The sequence below is a fragment of the Euprymna scolopes genome, chromosome 3 (assembly GCF_053919585.1).
Source record: "Euprymna scolopes isolate OS-2025 chromosome 3, ASM5391958v1, whole genome shotgun sequence".
Classification (NCBI taxonomy): domain Eukaryota; kingdom Metazoa; phylum Mollusca; class Cephalopoda; order Sepiida; family Sepiolidae; genus Euprymna; species Euprymna scolopes.
In genome coordinates this window covers 159,925,336-159,947,270 of record NC_136484.1, presented here as the reverse complement: position 1 = coordinate 159,947,270, position 21,935 = coordinate 159,925,336, and positions in this window count along the sequence as shown.

Genomic DNA, 21,935 nt, shown 5'->3' with positions numbered 1-21,935 from the left:
CCTAATATATTGTAGTGACTTTCAAGGTAAAATAGATTAATTGGCTATCATCAGCTTGAACTGAAAGCAAAAGAGTAAGCGCTTCAGCTGCGATTACTACTGATAGCTACTATCGAGAAAAATAGGTCAGAAAAATTGATTATAAAACGACTTAAAAAACAATTTGATATGCCATGCAGAGAAATAAGCACAAATACATCGGCACATTTAAATTAACGGTTTTCATTTCATCTTGCCGATGTATAATTGTTTGTGTTATTCATCCGTCCAACCAAAGATGTTTAATCGTTATAAACAATCTATTGCGTATGGTTACTATTTCCATCGTTGTACAGTGTTACGTGATCAGCAGTTTAATAGTTATCCCTTTAATATTTAGACAAAGACAGACACACATGCATAAATATACTGTTTTATGCATAAATATATTTATCCTTAGCTCATGAAATATCTATATTTTAAAATCAACATAGGTTAGTGACTTTTCCCTTTTGTATTTCTGACCTTTCAAACAAAACTAAAACTTTGGAAAAGACGATAAGTATTTTGCGTCTACTTTATCTGATTTGGCACCAGGATTTCTTTAAATATTTATTGAATGTTAGAATGATACAGTTACATTTTCCTAACACTAGTACATACACTAAATAATAAAATGTACCTGTGTAAATATATATATATATATGTGTGTGTGTGTATGTTTGTATATATATGCGTGGGTGTGTGTGTGCATATAGTGATATAGGGTGGGCATAGATTAGTAGATAGATAAACTGGCAAGGATATATATTTCTATGTAGATGTGAATAAATTACATGAGTATAGGCAGAGATATTAAGAAATATTAACTAAATATTATTTAATCTTTTGGTGGGTTTGAATATTAATACAGGAGTAGAACAATAAACTCTCCGAATATAATTGATTAAACCCAAATTTAGATCGCATATGATTATCAAAGATATAAATATGCAAAAACTTCTTCATAAAATTCTTTATCCAATTTTCATAACAAAACATATTGCATGGTTATAAATATAAAATAATGTCGAAAAGATAGATAAGCTTAATAGTCGTCAAAAGAAATGAAAATATGACGCTTTTCTTCTACATGCTTTCAATCTCTATGCATAAAATTCAATGTAAATCGGAAATATTCACATCACCTAAGGGCATTTAACATACGCTAAAAGGAACGGTATTCATGGGGCGGGGGGTTCTATTGAAATGTGTTTATTACATAGTGGAACACATGCACAGAAATCAAATGTATTCATATTGTTGAGAAAGGATTACAGATATTACACAGCCGGTCATTTTCTTTGCATGAAATTAAATAAAAGTTAATATATAGCACATTGCGTCCCCGTACGCTTAGACGTCCCATTCCAAATTTTGTAATGATCGGTAGATTGTTTTAAAAGTACATCATGTACAAACACACACACACACACACACACACATATATATACATATATATATATATATATATATATATATACATACAGATTGCTAACTTTATAAATATAGGGATAAATAGTTGTGTTTTGACATATATAGACACACAAAACTTCCTAGTAATATTTGTTCTCATTACTAAGAAACTGTATGGTGTGAAAGTAGCAGTTTTCATAGAGTGCTACGTCGGAATATTATGATTTTATCCGTAATAATATGAGAGGTGTGTTGTCTGTCTAGGCGTACTATGATTGTCTTATATCTATTTTAAAAATAAGCGTGAATTAAAAGATGTTTCGTTGTTCCAAATTATACTCCTTGCTTCAGTTAGGTATTTCCAAATTGTGTCGTAAGGTAGTTCACTTGTGTTAGCAAGAAAATTTGATTTTCTTATGCAAAAATGTGTACTTGACGTAAGTTTTGTTATGGAACATGTTCTTTACATTACAGATACGCGTATAATACAGAAAGATTTCTGAACAAACACTGAATAATTGATTGTTTTTAATTAGACTTACAGTTTATGACTCTTTTCTATCCTGGGCATTATCCAAAACATGTTCTCAGAAAGAAAACTTTATTTTTCTCTTAATAATTCACTTGAGGTTTTTACAACTACATCATTTGCATGTGTTATTAATGTAAATGTCGAGCTGTTTTAATAGCTTATTTGAGATGAAAAAGAAGAGGGAGTGTTCATTTTCCTAAATATTCTATAGGATTTAAATGATATTCATCTCTAAGCTAGTGATTCGGAGTAAAAATAATCAACACAAACGATTCGTATTTTCCTGTGAAGCACGAGACAAAAGAAAATATTAATGATAATCGGTTTATTTTATCATTAGTCTGCGATCAAATATTAAAATGAAAATGGAACAAAATGGTCGCCATTGTTCATTAAGGCAAGCAAAGTCGTAGAAATTATGCGTTTTCGAAAAGAACAGAGCTGACTTTGTTGATAAAAAATTACGACAGTTGCAAGATTTAAGGAGGATAAATAATAAGGAGATAAAATATTCGAATAAAAAGTTAAAAACTCGTCTTTCTACTGATTTTAATTCACATACACATAATGTCATGAATTACATTATCCGGAGAAAAAACAGAACATTCAAATATTATATCAAACACAAATTCAAGATTAGATATTTAATAACATATATATATATGCATATATATGCACATATATATATATATTAATGTCATCCACATATAGTACTGTTCCGTTGTATCACCAGACATCAATGCGGCTAGACATACACCTTACTCTAACAGTGTATCGAACCTACAACACTCGCATTGACAGTTGACAGCTCTAACCATCGGACCACGAATCAGTGCTGTAAATATTTTTCCTCGAGTGTGTATTAAATGCACACTCGCCCGTCTCAGGCAGTGCTCAAACCATCATTTGCTTATCAACAAATAAATATTGCCCTTCGCTTAATTACTTGAATACGCATAGGGTTAACATATATTTACAAAGAGGGGAGGCTTTAATTTGCCCTTCACATACAATTTTGTTTCGTTATATTACAACTCATTAGTGCGGCTAGACATACACATTTTCCCAGCCGTGGATCGAACCTACAACCGTCGGGTTTACAGTCCACAGCTCTAACCACGGACCACGAATCAATGGTGTAAATATTGTCCGTTTACGACTTCGAACTTTGTTTTTAAACTTCAACGCCAACATAAGATCATTAAACCATGCCACACTTCAGACATGGTAAAATATTTTCTTCTATTAAATTATAAAAATGTTCGTCAACATTTTTTTAATTTTCAAATTTTTTACTTGCCTCATAAGATCAACGACGATCGAAACAGTACAGATCGTAAGAAGATATGGCTGTTATTATACAAAGAAATTAAAATAGTAAGAGAGAAAGAGAGAGAAAGAAAGAAGGAGATGAAAAAACACGTTATTTGTTCATCAAGGTTCCGTTTTTGCTTCAGAACTCTCACGGGATGTTTAAATCGAAGAAAATAAAATACCAGCACGATGTTTGAAAATATATTTATTTTTCGGAAAAAATATTTATTTGTTCTACTTAAAAACGGAAATCCGTTGGTATTTACAAATGTCTATATCTGTGTGGAGTGAGTGAGGTTTTTAACGTCATGTAGCTGTTTAGATTGTTAGAAACACATAAGGTACTTTATGTTATTTCCAGAATAATTATAGCTGTTAAGAGTTAAATATCGATGAGCCATTGAATGAATTAAGGGTACCTTTGTCCTCTTATTTATTGACTGATTAGTTAATATTAGGTAATATGTACGCTGTAAAAGCAGTTAACATGATCCACACACACACACACACACACACACACATATATATATATATATATATATATATATATATATACTAGCTGTACCTGCCACGCGTTGCTATGGCTCAAATTGGCGCAATGGAAAAAGTTTCAAAATGAGAAAAAGCATGCTTCTTATAGGTTTAATTTTTTTTTTCAGTTTTTGTTGATATAGAGATTTTCCGGTTTGGTGACTCTTAGATATGTAACATAAAATGTGCATGTGAAAAAACAGTCAGTGTGTAACTGTAAGGCCCACAATTGTAAAGATTGTTCTATGTGCTTTGTTGATGGTTATTGCAAATGACAATAAAATTGGAAAGTGCAATTTGCTAAAGTGTAATGATGTATCCGGTGGAATCATAGGAATGCATGGAATGAAGATATATTCATCTGTGAAAGGTCCTGTTAAGATTGTTGTTTCTATGATGTTGTTTATTTTTTTTACTGCAAGCTATGTGCCATTGCAAAGCTTGGATTGGTTTATATTTAACAACATGATAATTAGTAAACCAAATTTCAGTTGCAATACATGCGGTGGCATCCCTGACAAATATAACTGTTTGATAATTAACCACTTTATCTGCTTTCACAACAGTGTCGATGGATTTGTATTTGACTACCTCACTTGGAATTTTACATTTAATTATAACGTTAAGTACATGGGCATCTTTGTATTGACCTACAAAAATAGCTCATTCGTTCAGTCAAATGGAATTCTTATAATTTGAATATCTGCAAAAACCTTTTAAACTAACTATTCTTTTGATGAAATAAAATTACAGAAATTGCAGAAGTTAAAAGTCAAAGAATTTTGCCATTAACTCTGATCAGCTGGCACTTTTTCGTACCCAATTTCCCACAAGTGTTGCAAAAGTTTTTGTGCGGATCGAACAGTCTGCAACTGTACATGCATATTTTGAGTTAAGTTTAATGTCTTCACATGGAACAAAAAAGTAGAGTATTTGAGGCAAGCATTTATTTCATCTGCTCGTGTTGATTGAAGAATAACAGGTAACATTTGTCTGAAATCTCCTGCAAGCAATATTACTACATTCCCAAATGGTCTGACATTGCCACGCAAATCTTGCAAGGATCGACCAAGAGCCTCAAGTGATTTTTTGCGTGCCATTGTGCATTCATCCTAAACAATAAGTTTGCATTTCTGCAATATTTTTCCCCATATTGGATGTTTTGGAGATGTCGAACATGAGATTTTTGAAAAATTGAATGTTTTAAAGTAGAATAAATAATTTTTCTACTTGGCAGCAAGGTCGCAGGTATTCCTCATGCAGCAAGGGCTAAGGCTATGTCATTTTGTTACCAAATGGCTGCCAAAATCAATTTAATTAGAAAGGTTTTACCAGTTACTTCTGGTGCTGTTCAAGGTAGCAGTAATTTCCAAATAATTTCTATTCTCACAGTCAGTAAATTAGGTGACTAAAATAGGATTTATCCATGTTTTGACAATGCTTTATTCACTGTAATTAATTTAAGAGACTAAAATAGGATGAGGGATTATTGATGGACAGATAGAGAGGAAGATATAGAGATAGGAAAGAGAAAGTGAGAGGAAAATAGAGAAAGAGAAGGAGATAGAGGGGTAAAGGGATTGATAGATAAACAGAGAGAGGGGGAGAGTTAGAAACAGAGAGGGATGAGACAGAGGAAAGCAGAGAGCTAAAGGGAGTTAGAGAGAGAAAGGGGGTCAAAGAGAGATGGAGAGGGTGATATAGAGAGAAAGATAGATTGAAAGAGGGAAAGGGAGAGATGGAGAGAGATATTGAGAGAGGGGGAGAGAATCAGAAGGTGAACTACACTTCACCGTTTTATTCCTCGTTCAGTAGAGAAGAAATCTTCCGAGACTGAGGCAATTTTAATATTTTGTTATTATCCAGAGTACACCTTTTTTTTGGGGGGGGGCTAGATTTTCCTCGCATGAGAAACCGACCAGGTTATCTGTACTTTCACTTAACAGATTAATAAAAGAAAAACATATTGTAAAATTTGAATTTAACAGGAAAATACTATTTTAAAAAATAGCACGGTAACATAAGTGCATAAGTGCCACTTTAGATACTCCTTGGGGGTTGAGTTCCGTGGCGACCAGCATAATTATTTAATGGTCGCTCCCTTAGCCCCCCCCAGTCAAGGCTAATGCATTCGCACGTAGCATTTTTTTTATTTACTGTCGTTGGCTTAGTAACTAAACGATTTATTGATAATTTCGTAACCCTTAAACGCATGCCGGAAGATTTAAATTAGTTAATTATTGTTGTAATGAAAAAAAAAAGTTTCATTCAACACAAAACCAAAAACACATATTAATGATAAATGATGTATTATTCTATTCATTGAAATTTACTAATTTTTAAATAATAAGTAAAAAAAAAAGTTAATAAAAAAATAGTTGCTTATGTGCGCATAAACAACTTGTTTTTTTTTTTAGATTAGGTCCACCTTATAATCACCCCTCCTCCAACCTCCTCATCTTAAGAACAGCTTCCGGAATAAACACCACTTTTGGAGGGGGGGTTATTTGCAAAATTTAACTGATATTTGTTGTCAGCATACCCACCCGAAAATACTATTAAAAAAAAGGAGGGGTTCAGTGCCCGTGGCAGAGAAGTAGATTTATTTATCAATAAAAGTTGCGGAGAAGTAAATGTATTTATCAATAAAAGTCATCATTTAAAAAAGAAAATTGTGGCGGTGGACCTAAATGTTTTGTTTTCGCACTATTCAACAATTTGTTCATCCGCGCATATAAATTAAAAAATATTTGTAAAAGTGAGAAGTTATCAGTAAATGATTTAGTTTTTTTTTAATTTATTTATTTATTTATTTTTACATTAGGTCCACCTCCACAAATGTTAAGAACGGCTTTCAGAATAAACACCCCCAACCTCTCCATGTTAACAACGGATTTCGGAATAAACACCAATGGGGGAGGATATTTTTTTTAAAAAGTCGATAAAAGTCGTCATTTAAAAAGAAATTTAAAATCAAATGTTTGTAAAAGTGAGAAATTATTAATAAATGTTTCGTAACATTTTTCGGTGCTAATGCAGAGAGTGATCCGCGCTATTTTTTAAATCGTGTTTTTTTTTATCAATTGCAAGGTTAAAGTACAGAATATGTACAAAACACTCTCCCCTCCCCATGTTAAGAATGGCTTTTTAAATAATAACGTTATTATTTCAGCATGGATCACTCTCTGCATGAGTACCCATTTTTCTTTTAATATTCATAAAAAAGTAAAACCTTTTTCAAAATAAATAAATAAATAAATAAATGTTTGTAAATGCGACAAATAATCGTTTAGTTACGGCAACGTCAGTAAATAAAATATGTTACGTGCGGGGTGAGGTTGGAGACTAAGGGAACGACTATTATTTTTCTACTGGTCGCCATGGAACTCAACGCCCAATGAGTACCAAAATGTAATTTCTTTTGTCAAATAATTAAATTTCAAGCAATGTTTGCAATAAATAATAGATAACAACTTCGTTAATTTTACGACTCGCCCCAGCATATTATAAACACCCTAACTTCCCCATGTTAAGAACGGCTTTCGATGTTTATGGAAGGGCGTTTTTTGTGTTTTTTTTTACATGGGGGGGTAAGGGTGTTTATAATACGTTGAGGCATGTCGTAAAAATGAAACAGTTTAGAAAAAGTTAAAACAAACTTTTTATGTAAACAATGCCGCGAAAATAAACTAAACAATTAAAACGTAATGTTTCATGAGTGAAAAGCCTTAACATAAATAAAATTTTAAAAAATCGGTAAGTACATAAATGAATTTAAATTTTTAAAATATGGGATTATTATTTTTTTATTTGTGTGTGTGTGTGTGTGCTAATGCAGAGAGTGATCCGCGCTATTTTTTTTAAATCGTTTTCCACGTTTAATTAAAGTTTTATATGTTTTTATTCAATTGTAAGCTTAAAGTACAGAATAGGTACAAAATACCCTCCCTTCCCCATGTAAAGAATGGCTTTTTAAATAATAACATTATTATTTCAGCACGGATCACTCTCTGCATGAGTTAGTTTTGTTTTTGTTTTGTTTTTTACTTATCGAGTTAACAGAAAATGAAATCTTTCGTCAATTCGTAGCTGTTAAATGAATCGAACCGGAAGTTCAGTTTTACAACAGAACAGATTCGCAGTAACGGTTAAAAAAGTGTATTTATTTTATTTAATATTTAAATACTTCGCGAGGTAAATTTATTTCAATAATATAAAAACATACCTCGACTCTGAAGATGGGCTGTCTGAAAATTTCAAATAAATTGGTAACGTAGAAATAGGGTTTTATTCGTTTAGAACGAACCAACATTTACATTTTTATATATATTGATATGTATATTAGTAGTGGGACGATTAAAAAAATTTTCCCAATTTCGACCCAATTACCGATTCCGTGTTAATTTCCGATTCTTATTCTCATAATATTTATACATATTTCATTAGAGTTTTTTTCTTTTGTTTTCGTATATTTTCAAATTATTACATACCCCCCCGGGGTAATCCCCAGGTATATTTTTCTCAAACGTTTTACTGTAATGTATTGCAAATTGAAAGAAAACAAATGGTTTATTTTGATTTAAAACATAGCCAAATTCTATCAGTTCGTAGTTAGTCTTCAATATGATACTTTAAAGTTTTGATAAACAGTTGAAAATAGTAAAGAGAGTAATGGTCAAGCCCAGAAGCTTGTCAAAACATGAAGCCTCCCCAAGATGAGAGCGATTCATTTCGATTGATGGCAGCTGGGCAGCAGAGCGTTGATGATGATTACAGAGTTAATGTTTTGAATTCAATAATAAAAGAAATATATCCATACGACTTGGGCGCATCAGCTTCAGTTTCTTTAGTTATAATTGAAACCGAAACTAATATTTATGATGAATGCTTGATAAAATTATTTATAACAAAATGGATCTATCAAGTTCCATGAGTTATAAAGGAAATCAAAACCAAAACTTGTGAAGTATTCTTGGTAAAATAATTTATGCAACATATAGATGACTTGAGTGTAATCAGTTATAATTTAAACTGAAACCCGAACATGAAGAATTTTTGGTAAAAGTATTTATTAGAAAATAAATGCCTTGAATGCCATCTGCTATAACCGAAACCAAAATTAAAACTTATGAAGAATTCTTAGTAAAATCATTTATTATAAGAAATGGAAATCCATAATAATAAGGCAACAGTCACTCGGATGTAATCGTGGCACACCAGATAAATAACACACAACATCCTATTTTTTACAAGGTGGCCACCATGTGTAAAGGACCGGAAACCACTCGGGGATAGGGGTTATTGCGTGTACAGTACGTTAGTGTTGAGATTTAAAATATTAATATATAGTATTGTCAAAAGTCATAAAACCCACGCTCCTTTCTCATTATTACCCCTAAGTACGGGTGGGAATACGAAAAATATAGAAATTAAATTTGATTTTATGATTTTGCAGATCGACCCTAGAATTAATAGTAAACTTATTTAACTGCTTAAAAAGTTATAATGTACCGAAATGGGATCAGTTTACATTATATTTATATGCACAATTGAACCCCCATACTAAATTCTAAATTAACGTTTCTGTGTGCTCAACATAATCGCCTAAAAAGGCAGAATCTCCGATGTTTAGGGTATTTGAAATGTAAATGAAAGTTTTTATTTTAAGTTAGCAAGCTTCTCAATGTTTGCTCTCTGATAAACTTGTGAGATTTTCATCTATATTTTCACTCGTGCCGAAACCGAACAATATATAAGGAAACGTGAAATATTTCAAAGGATGTGGTGATCAGACAAAATCATCGCCAAATATAACAATTCCAAGCATGTTAAATTTTTCATATAAAAGTGTGAAGGTACATAAACATTATAGTGAATAGATTCTAAACGATTACAAAACTAATAGGTAAGATATCACTCAAGAAACGACTACTAAATAAAATAAATTAAATTCTGCTACTCAATGTTAAATCTTTAAATGAGATTTATAATCCATTCTAAGTCTTATGTTGTAAAGGAAGACTTTCTAATAAAACGAACAAAAAATTGTTCTTGCTTCATTTTTATTTCAAAATTTAAAAGAATCGGTTTGGAATCAGAAATTAGAATATTATTTTTCCGATACCGATTCCTATATCCCAAAAAGTTCCGATTTTTCCGATTCCTGACTCCGATTCAGATTACTCGTCCCAACACTAATATAGATATGACCCTCAAATCACTATTCTTGGAGGAGGAGTGACTAAAACTTGCACTATGTTTTCAAATGAGTTAAAGTAACAGCAAAGGAAGACCTAATTTTGTTTATATTATTCAAATGTTATATATCCCCTCTTTTGGAAATAAGGTACGATTGTGAATATCTCCACTATCAACTTATCCTTATGCACAGTGAAATTAACTTCATGTATGAAAACCAAAGAGGGATTATATATGACGAGAAATATGAAAATGATTGGAATCAAGTCTCCCCTTCTGGTTATTTCAGATCATTTGAAAGCATAACAGGAAGTGTTTGCCCTCCCATTAAGGTCATATGTCTTGGGGAAATATCAGATATTTTGTAATTTATATGCAAAACTAGAAAAGCAAATGACTATGATTAAAACATTGGTAAACGTACAGTATCTTCTAACCACAAAATATCCTTCGAAAAGTTTGTTATTGATTTTCGACAGCGATATAAACGAAAATAACCTTAAAAGTCCAGGAAATAAGTAATTTCCAAGATATAAAAACATTATAGTCACAAAATGTGGGCGAACCCTTACCTTTCTCTATATTAAATTAAGGTAAAATAAACACTCACTTTATATCCACCTTTTTCTGTTGCTTTCATTAGGTGTGGTGTATATTTGCTAATAGAGGCCTGGTATACCAACACAAAACCTACGTTAAAAAAATTTAGTTTCTATACGTTTTTTGGTGTACTGAAAACGAATATCGCATTTAAATTTTCCCGCAAATAAGCAAAGTAATCCTGTGGAGTATGGTTGGTGGGTATTGTTGTACGCTCAAGCCCGCATGTGTTTGCTTTATACCCAGAAAATAATTGCTTCCGGAAAATGTGAATTCGATATTTGTTTTTAGCAAACGCGAAACCTATAGAAAACAAGTTTTTTAAGGTGTGTTGGTCAACAAGGCAATAATAAACACCACCCAAACAAAAATCAGACTATCATCAAAAACGGTTGACATAAAACCGGTGCTCATCTTACGTAAAAAATGTATAGAAAAGTGTTCCACCAACTTTTTTAAACAATAATTTCTTTATACACTGCAAAAATACTCGTTTTCTAGAATTTTAAAAGCTATTTTCGTTTTCGGCGCCGTCGAAAACGTATAACAGTTGTAATTTAAAAAATATTTTTGGAGGGATAAAAGGTACCGAAATATTTTATGGCCGTAAAAAAGTGCTAGAATTTGGCTCTGGATGATGGATAATTTCCTAATTGTGCGACCTTAAAGGCAGATGTCACATAACCTACTACATATTTCAGGTCATTATCTGCCCAACGAGCCTTCATTTGTTTCATTCTAATCAATTGTCTCTGAGATTTGGAACTTATAAAATTGCTAAAAAAAGGCGGTATATTTATCTTTCTATTTTCTCTCTTTCTCTCCATATATATATATATATATATATATATATATATATATATATATACAGACGGCAAAAAGAAAGTCCGCACTTTTAAGCTACATTTAATGTAACTGTTTAAACAAACTATACTTCATGTGATTCGCCTTTTATTCCGCTCTAATTCTACCTGTTCCTATTTACCTTTTAATTGAAATATTTTAGTGTTCGCGTCAATTTAAAAAAATAACTTCAAATTGAGGAGGCATGAAGAAAATCCACACAATGGGAAATTGTTATTTAAATTTAAATTTAGGACATTAATGCAACACAAATACAATAGGAACACAATGAACTAGTTAATATATAGTAGCATGACCTTTCTGCAATTTGACAGCCTGCAATATTTGGGAATTTTTTTAATTAGACTGCAGCAATAGTCCAGAGAAACGGCATTTCACTTTTCTTTAATTATTGTCTAAAGTACTTTTGAATTTGAAATTTTATCAGTACGTAGCTGTTGCTTGATGCAATGACATATGTTTTAGATAGTATTGAGGTCTGGAAATTTTACAGGCTAATCTAAATACGGACTATCCTGCTCTTCGGGGAAACTCTTGACATTGCCAGCTGTGTGAATGGGAGCATTATACTGCATGAAGACCAAAGTAGGGGAGAAAATGATCAGTCAACATATTAATGTACTTGGTCGAATTAATTCAACATTGCAAGCGAACTACACGCCCTGGACCATTGGTACTAATAATGCCCAACACTAAAACTGAACCTCCACTACTTTGTGGCGTTGAAACTGAGCATCTAGAATAAAATTCTTCGTCTTTCTTCCGACGAACGTACGGCGTACCATCACTGTCTAACCTATTAAACATGCTTTCGTCGCTAAAAAGCACTTTTGATCAATATGAAGAGTTATGATCTTCATTGCATCTGAGGAAGTCATAAAGGCGCTTTCTGTTTTTTTACAGAAATCATTGGTAAGCGCCCTGCAAGGATAAGGGTTAAAGAGTGTACAGTAGAAATTGGTCAATATAGTAAGCATTAGTAATGAAAATTTGGTAAATTTAATAACTTATATGGAACGGCTCATCAAGAACTTATTTACTTTAGACTTAAACACAACCATATTGTAGTCAGCCGGAAAGCAGGAAAACGGAAGACAATTCCACAGGCGTGCAGTTCTAAGAAAGAAGCTTTGTTCATGGAATCTACGTTTAGGTTTAGGCACAGATAAATAGTGGGGGAAATTATTGATAGTGTTTACAGCTAGACGAGTGTTTCTTGTGAAAGTTTGGCGAGGGGGGACCATAGATTGAAGCTCAGTTGAACACTTTCCATGAAAATAACGACACATCAGAGACAAACTCGCAACATCTCTTCTGTGAGATAGAAGTTGCAAGGAGGAGAAAAGGACATCTCCTACGAGGCTACGAAGTCTATTTTGAACTCTATCAAGGCAGGACAAGTCCTTTCTAGCAGCTCCTGCCCAGATGTGGCAACAGTATTCCATTCTTGGACGTACCTGGCTCTTATATAGGTAGAGAATAGCATCAGCAGTGAGATATCTACTGGATCGATAGAAAGATCCCACCATTTTTCCAGCTGCCTTGGCAACAGATTTGATATACGTGTTCCATTTAAGATCAGGAGTAATGGTCAAGCCCAGAAGCTTGTCAAAACTTGAGGCCTCCTGAAGACGAGAGCCATTCATTTCAATTGATGACAAATGTGAATTAGAATGTTGATGATGTAAAGAGAGAAGCTTGGTTTTAGATGCATTAAAAGTAACCAGCCACTCCTTTCCCCATTGTACTACGTGCTCAAGATAAGAGGAGAGAGAATTGGAGAGAACTTGGTCGTTTACTGTCTTAGATGTGGTACCATAAATGGTAGTGTCGTCAGCATAAAGGTCTACAAATGATGTAAGGATATGATTTGGAAGATCATTAATGTAGATCAGGAAAAGAGTTGGGCCCAGGATGGATCCCTGAGGGACACCGGCATTAATACTGTGAGCTTCTGATTTTTGCCCCTCAACTACTACTCTTATGAACCTATCAGAAAGAAATGATTTAATAATTGAGAAGACATTTCCAGCTATACCATAGCTAGCGATCTTATGAAGTAAACCTTTATGCCATACCCTATCAAAGGCTTTAGATATGTCAAGAGCAATTGCCCTAGAAATATTGCCACCGTCGAGAGATTTGCTAATCCTATGCGATATAACTGTAAGCACATCTGCTGTAGATCTAGCAGAACGGAAACCATATTGAGTGTCACTAAGAAGGTTATTTTTGTTGAGATGTTTGATTACTTCTGTATTTAACACAGATTCTAGCAACTTACTCATGACGCAGAGGAGACTTATTGGCCTGTACTGAGAGGGGGATGAGCGATCACCTGAATTCTTAAATACAGGGCATACTGATGAGATTTTCCAGGGAGATGGGAAACTATTCTCCTTAAGACAACGTTTAAACAGTTTTGTAAGTATGGGCGCTAATTCAGGTTGAAGTTTTTTGAGTACTATAATTGGAATACCATCAGGGCCAGTTGCTTTACTCGAATCAAGGTTTTTGATTAGCTTCGCAACATCACGTACAGATATACGTATATCACATAGCGTGTTTTCTGATACAGGAGGAAATATTGGGGGTTGGCGGTCTTGGTCGCAAAGGGTAGAATTAGCTGCAATGTTCTTGACAAAGAGTTTGGCTTTGTCTGATGCTGACGAGATTACCTCAGGTCCATTGATAATAGTTGGGATGGAGCACACGCTTCTGTTCAGGATTCTATTGGCCAAAACTGGTGGGAACCAAGCCGCTGCTCAGCTACTTTGGACTTAACAGATTGAGCATACAACACTCTTGCGTTCCTTATTACTTTCTTACAATGGTTGCTGGCAGTCCTGAAAACGGCTTTAGTTTCCATACATCTATTACGTTTGAAGCAGTGGAAAAAGTGATATCTGTGCGCAATGGCAGCAACACATTCTGGAGAGAACCATGGCTGGCTGTTAGGTTTTTGCTGAAACTTTTTAGAGGGAACGAAATGGTCAATACCTACAATTTTCCATTCAGTCAGGTATAATACTATAGAGGGCACATCCTTTTTAAACATGGAATGCAGAGGTAGATCAGATATAAATGTACGGAAGCTATCCCAGTCACCCTTAGTGTATCGATATATTGTACGATGAAGAGGTACGTCTGGGGACTTATTACATTTCATTTTTATCTTAATTGATACAACAGAGTGGTCGGAAGATCCAAGAGGCGACAGAACAGAAACTGAACATAGTTCAGGGCAAGTTGTGAGAAAAAGGTCTAGTAGGCTCGCATACTGGCCGTCATTATCAGGCACACGGGTAGGTTCCTGAACAATCTGAGTGAGGTCATAGGCAATGGAGAAATCATGACAGAACCTCCCCTCATCATCGGTCTTGTTGTAGTGGGTCAACCATTCGACGTTGTGAACATTGAAGTCTCCACATACGTGAATGTTAGCTGAAGGATAAGTAGAAAGGACTTGGTCAATTTTCTCAGATATGCTTTGAAAGATAGTAACTCCGCTGTTGTGGGGGCGATAGAGAGTAAATATAAATGCAGTAGTGTGAGCTAAAGCAACCCGGAAGCACATATAGGGTAAATTAGGATCTTCCCTGGAGATGTTTCTTCCCACATGGAAAGCTATCTTTAATATAGGCACATATTCCATGCCCATGGCGATCTTGGGGGTCAGATTTAGAAGTTAAGTTAGAGTATCCTGAAATTACAAACTCATCTAGGGAAATAGCCTGTCCAATGCCAATTTCACTTAAAAATAAAAGGTCTGGTTTAGTCTCCTGTAATTGGGTTTCAACCTCTGGAAGGTTAGAACGAAGACCCCTGATGTTGGAGAAGGAGACATGGTAGTAGGGGTCTACGTTGGAAGTTGGAGAACCGGGTTTAATCGTGTATTTTTTCTTGAAATTTGTCATGATGAAATTTTGGAAGTTGTGGACTAGGTCGACAGATTTACTTAGCGCAGGACAGAGAGGGGAAATTAAGAGAGAAAAAGAAACGAAGAATTTTTTTTTTATTTGTAGCTAATGATAAGGTAAAGCCGTAACAATTACCCACTAGTATGGCATCGAGAGGCCCCACCAGAAACTACTGCATGGTCCAGAATCCATTCACCAAATGGCAATACAGCAGCCCCAGTACTTTGCACCTGCTGATAGGACAGCCTCCTTAGTGGTTAATCCACGGTTCGGGTCCCTGACTATCAGGCGGATAACGTCAGCCCAGACAAAACGTTTACCTCCAGCACCCTTACTAGTGACATGGCTACAAGGATAGGCATAGAAACAGAAAATTTCCGCCATCTCAGCCAACTGTTCGCAAAAATACTGCCAACCTAGAAAACAGCTTTTTCTTCTCCCTTTGTCCGAAAAATCACTCATTTAAAAAATGAGGACTGAGGGACAAATCACAATTTAAAGTCCTTTAATCTGTTCTTGACATTAGAAAGAGAGCATTTTTAATAAGATTGCACTGTTCTTGGATTTGAGGAGTCGTTTCAAATTTGTTTCTTAGGCTGCGGATCTTGATAGCATTGTCTTCGCTGGTAGAAGTAACTCTAGTCAGACCAGATTTAGGGGCATCACGAACACTGCCGGGGTTTTGGTACTTTTGCACAGTTTTAATACCGGTTTCTCATAACATTTCCATCTGCGGTCGATTTTTAGATTGAATAAACCAGAAAGGTGGAGATTAATGAGCTCCTGACGATCACTAAACAAAGTTGTGGCATATGGACTAAATGTTACGTTGTATAAACTGAAATAACAATTACGATTAGAGAATTTGTTGCCTGTTGATGGATATTTGAAACTGATTTAGGAGCGTTGATTTCAGCTTGTTTTAAGCGAATTTGTTGCTGGTGACTTTCTTTTTGCCTCATCAAGTTATTTTTTTTTAATCGACGTTAACACTAGAATATGTCTATGGGACTAGAGAATTTGCAAGCGTTTTTAAGATTCTTATACTATTCTATGGTAAAAATATTATGACAATTTGAAATAAAAGAACTCATATTTTCAAACCAATAAAATATGCCCAAAGCTACCTACACCTGTATATATAGGGTCCTGGCAGGCTAGCTACAATTTTGCTGCTTGGGGATGAATTTATTTTTACATTGTTGTTTCCTTTGCCACCTTGTCAGGATATCAATAATTGATAAAATTTTGTCTAAAAGTTTGTAATTAGAAAGCGACCTACATTTATATATATATATATATCTATATATATACTTGTTTATTGTTATATAAACATGCTCACATCCCGCTGCTACAAACAGCCACTTGTTTCAATCAAACAACAGATATCATCAGGCAGCGACTTGACTATTCAAAAGTTCAATGAATAATTATTCATTGAACTTTTGAATAGTCAAGTCGCTGCCTGATGATATCTGTTGTTTGATTGAAACAAGTGGCTGTTTGTAGCAGCGGGATGTGAGCATGTTTATATAACAATAAACAAGTATTATCAGCTCTTTTTATTGAGCACTATCTAACAACCTCGTTGAATTCATTAGTCCATTACTTTTGAATATAAAAAACCCCGAGTATATATATATATATATATATATATATATATATATATATATATATATATATATATATATATATTTTACTCTCCGTGTAACCGGTAAATTTTCCAAAAATTTCCCCACAAAATTAAAATGAGAATAATGGAACTACATGTAATTTAAACATATTTTGTCGCAAACAATGAAAACAATGTAACTGTAAAAATTCTCTACGAAATCAAATGGTTCATAAATTTATCTAATTATTCAACAGACTTATGCAATGCAAAGCCGATTTATATATAAACTGGAATAGTTTTTTTACATATTTAAATAAACTGGAATAAGAAGAAATATATTTTCATTTTGAGTAAAAGTAGCTGTGGATTTATACAATGTTTCTCGATTTTTAAGATGAAAAGTTATTTAGGTGTTACGAATATAAAAATATTTACATTTGGCAGTTTTTGGCCTACATAATTTCAAACGGTTTTAAGAAACTATTTTTCATATTTTTCATATTTTTAAAGACGGAAATTTTTAAGGTCCGTGAAAAAACTGTGGAAGACTCGTTATTTAATATTATTGTTTATAAAACAACAATTTTACTGTTAATAATAAATAAATTTTATTGGGGCCATTTTTTAATCGTTAATAGTACAAAAGCATATTTAAAAGTCGAACGTTAATATTTTTACGTATACCGATGACGCAGTAATCTGTTCTGACTTTGCTGATAAAAATAGCAGTGTCACTCGTTTCTTCTGTCAGAACCAAACTGTAATTTCAATATTAAGTAACTGAAACAATTATTATTAATCACTTAATTAAATTACTTTTGTGCTCTACCTGTTTTACAATCTGTTAATATCAAATAAAATGTGACTTATAAGTCATGTCCATACAAAATCATTTTACTGTAAAATTAGTTTTCGATAATGTTAATCCTATTATAAAGTTAAGATTTAAAAAAAGCTTAGTTTTGAAAATAAAAAAATGATATTTCCTAAAATAAAGAGGAATTTAATAGAAATAATTTAAATAATACTTTTTTCTAGCTACAAATGAAACATTAATATTATAGGAAATTTTGGCAGTTAATAGATTCAATATCAAACTGAATGTTTATTGTTTTAGGCGTTTTATCCTTAAAATATATTTTTGTGGATATCGATATATATATATATATATGTTGTTTTCATAATATGTCAAGCCAGAGGTAAGACTTTTATTATCATATTTTACTTGCATAATCGATATTTGTGCATTTTTTTCTGTATTTTTAATATTTATAAGACCTCTGCTTTGTCTATCTAAGGCGCCATTGTTAACTTGTCATGTTTTTGTTTTGGTTATTTTGTGGTGTATAAATATAATTTCGTCCGTTTATTCAACGTGAAATAATATATATATATATATATATATATATATATATATATATATATATATATATATACGCGATTTAAATCCTGATATTTACACTTCAATGCAGAGTAAAAAATGTTCTTGCTTTTACTTTTATTTATTATTATGGGTGTCATACCTACATATATATATATATATATATGTGTGTGTGTGTGTTTGTGGGTGTATGTATATATGTATATATATACATATACATATATATGTATCTGCATATATATATATACATATCTATCTATATATGTATATATATATGTAACTATATATGTCTATATGTAACAATATATGTATATATGTGAATCCATGCATGTATATATGAATATATATATGTGTGTGTGTGTGTGTGTGTGTGTTTGTGCGCACGTGTGTGTGTGGCTGTGTGTGTATACATTAGTATATGAGTGGGGTAGTATATAGGAGTATTAATATCAATATATTTTTGGATTTTTAATAGAAAAATTAATCGACACACTAATCTTTATAAAAGAATTGTCGAGATGCTTGAAAAAGTGGGGTCGGTAGGTGAGAGGTTAGCAATTTATAGCGGATGAGGTAGAATTTCGCAGCCAAATTCATTCAACTGATATGGTCCGTTTACTAACGTACCGTTGATCATTTTTCTGGAGGAAAATATAGCAATTATTTTTAACTAATACTGGGTGTTTTCGAATTTCCGATGCTTTTCATCCATTTGTGTATAGTACTTCTTCGTTGTAATGGTTTCGCCTGTATAAAAAAAATTGTAATTAATGAGACCGGTCGCAGACCACCAAGCAGCCAGCATGACCTTTATTTGGTGCATTTCTGGCTTCGGAAAACGTCCTGGAGGTTCGTCGGCCTCTAACCTCTGCTCGAGCGTCGCCGGTTGTATAGAATTCACTTTTCATCACAAGTGAAACCCCGGTCGAGAAACGGGTCGTTCTTGTTGGGTAAAAGTGGGAAATAAGACACTTCATAACGACGTTTCTTTGGTTGTCGGTCAATTTGTTAAGCACCTCATTCTTAATTATTCACTCCTTTTTTTTACTCATGTACAAAGCATTTCGCCACTTGGACGTAATGGGCTACTATTTGGGACCATGTCTAGGAAGGATTAACAAGATATTTGTTAATGTTATATTTAAACTTCTGCATATCAGTACAGACAGGGAAGAGGATAGAGGGAAGGGAATTCGAATGTCTACCTGGTCGATGGAAGAATAGAAAGCTTTCTGGCATTTAGGAACAACAACAGTGAAGGGGGGAAATCTTTTTTGCTAAACGAGTTTGTCGGAGATATGAACGCTGAGGGGTTACAAATGAAACGAGTTCATCAAAACACATTCCATTTTAATATTTGTAAAACAGGCACAATGATGCCATATTGCGGCGATGAGAGTTTAGTTGATAAATGGGATCGATTAGATTGACTTTATCTAAGAGGGAGAGACTAGTGGTAGATGCACCAGCCCAGATGTGGCGACAATACTCATACAATGATTTATAGCATCTACGAATTTTTGCCTATTTGTAGTTGACTTATGACGTACAACCCGACGGAATGCATGTTGACTTTGTGTAATGGCATCTGCACAATTTGCAGTGAACCATGGGGGTGAGTGGATCTTGCTATAATACTTCCGTGTGGGAACATGTGTTTCAATGCCCGTTTTCCACCATTCAATTGTCTCATTGGCACACTGTTCAGCAGGAAGAGAGAAGATATCGATCCATGGGGCATCTCGGATGTGTTATCTAATAGCTTCCCAGTCAGCATTTTCTTAGTATCATGCTGTATTGAGCAATGGTTACTCACCTTGAGGTTGGGATTTAATTGTGTTGTCAACTGTTACCAGTATGTGGTTTGTGTTTTCTAGTGGACTTTGGGGATTAGTCACACAACGCTTAGATGCGAGAAATATGTCAAGAAGTGATGCCTGCTGAGTTTCACGATCTCGAAGGCGGATTGAAAATATTACCGTGTGAGGGAATGGACTAGAGAAGCTATAACAGAGCGTCCATCTGCATCTGTGTAACTTGAGAAACCAAGCCAATTTTGATGGTGGACATTAATGTCAACAAACACATGTATTTGGGCGTTACTATCCAAGGAGAGTGCTGCATCTATACTATCAGAGACATGATCGATTATAGTGCATTCCTGACTTGAGGTGTAACGGTAGAGAAAATATAAGTAATTAACGCAGTGATCAAATGGTAGTCGAACGCACATAAAAATATGATCATCCGATTCAAGAGTTTTCTCTCTAGTTAAAGAAAGGGTGCTACGGATATAGACTCTAGGTCCGTGCAAATATCGATCCGAGTTCTTACAGCCAAGTGGGAGGTATCCTGTCATGTTAAAGTAGTTAGAGAGGGGAGTTTACTAACAGGTAAGACTCTACATCATCTAGATTACCTCTTAGCCCACGGATATTTGTGAAAGCGAGGGTAGTTGTCTGGGTGTATCGTGATATTTGTTTGGGTTGTCATTTCATTACGTTTTTGTTTACTGTAAGGTTAAGGGAAAGCGTTGAGCAAAGTGGGCCGGTTTTGACGCCAAGTATACACAGTTGTCCATTATCCGAGTCCTGACCTCGTGAAAGCCCATCTAATATAGCAGCAGGATCCCCTTCCATGCGGGAGATGGAACTACAACTATCCTTATATTATGCAACTGAGGATAGACTAGCCGCTCTAAGTGTTATTAAAGAGTTATGGCTCCTGTACACCTATATTTGTCTTTCCCATCTTTCGTAAGTAGTTGGAAATCGTCGTATACGTTACGTTTAATTAAGAAACACTCTCTCTAACAGTTATGCATCGAATTACTTCGAATAAAGCCTTTAATTGATTGTTGGCAATATCCGATGTCCGATAATTTCGCTAATCATCTTTTAGACTCTTGTCACCGCCACAAAATTTCTTAAACAACCATTGCGGTGTGCATTTAGTAGTGGTTCATGGGCCACAACCCTCGCTGTTATAGCGAGCAGTCACCGCAGTTTTTCGGTCTAGCTTGGATTGACATAAAAATGGCAGGAATTTTGTTTTTACACCTCGTATCATACGTTATAAACCGATTTAAGATTTATACGATTAGATAGCGCAAAAACGCAGTTTAAAAGGGCATATAAAGTAAAGGTGTATTATTGAAAACTGGTTTGAAAATACCATTTGAATTCAAAATTAAAAATCCCGCAAGAACTTTCTTGTCGGCTTAATATATATTTCGACACGTTGATGAACACATAACTAGGTTTGTTCCTTTTTATTTCTTTATTTCCTCGGAATACTATTTCCATTATTCTCATCATAAATATATGTGTATTTATATGCATGAACATAAATATAAAGTTTTATCCATTTTATTAATATTTACACTTTCAAGATTTAACTGAGATAGATGGTTATTTTACCTATGTAGAGCATATGTAATTATGTTGTTCGCGAACAACACTGCTGATGCGCAAACACTGTTACTAGAAAAGTCTGCAAATGACATTGGTCTCCACATAAATGCGGATAAGACAAAGTTTATGACTT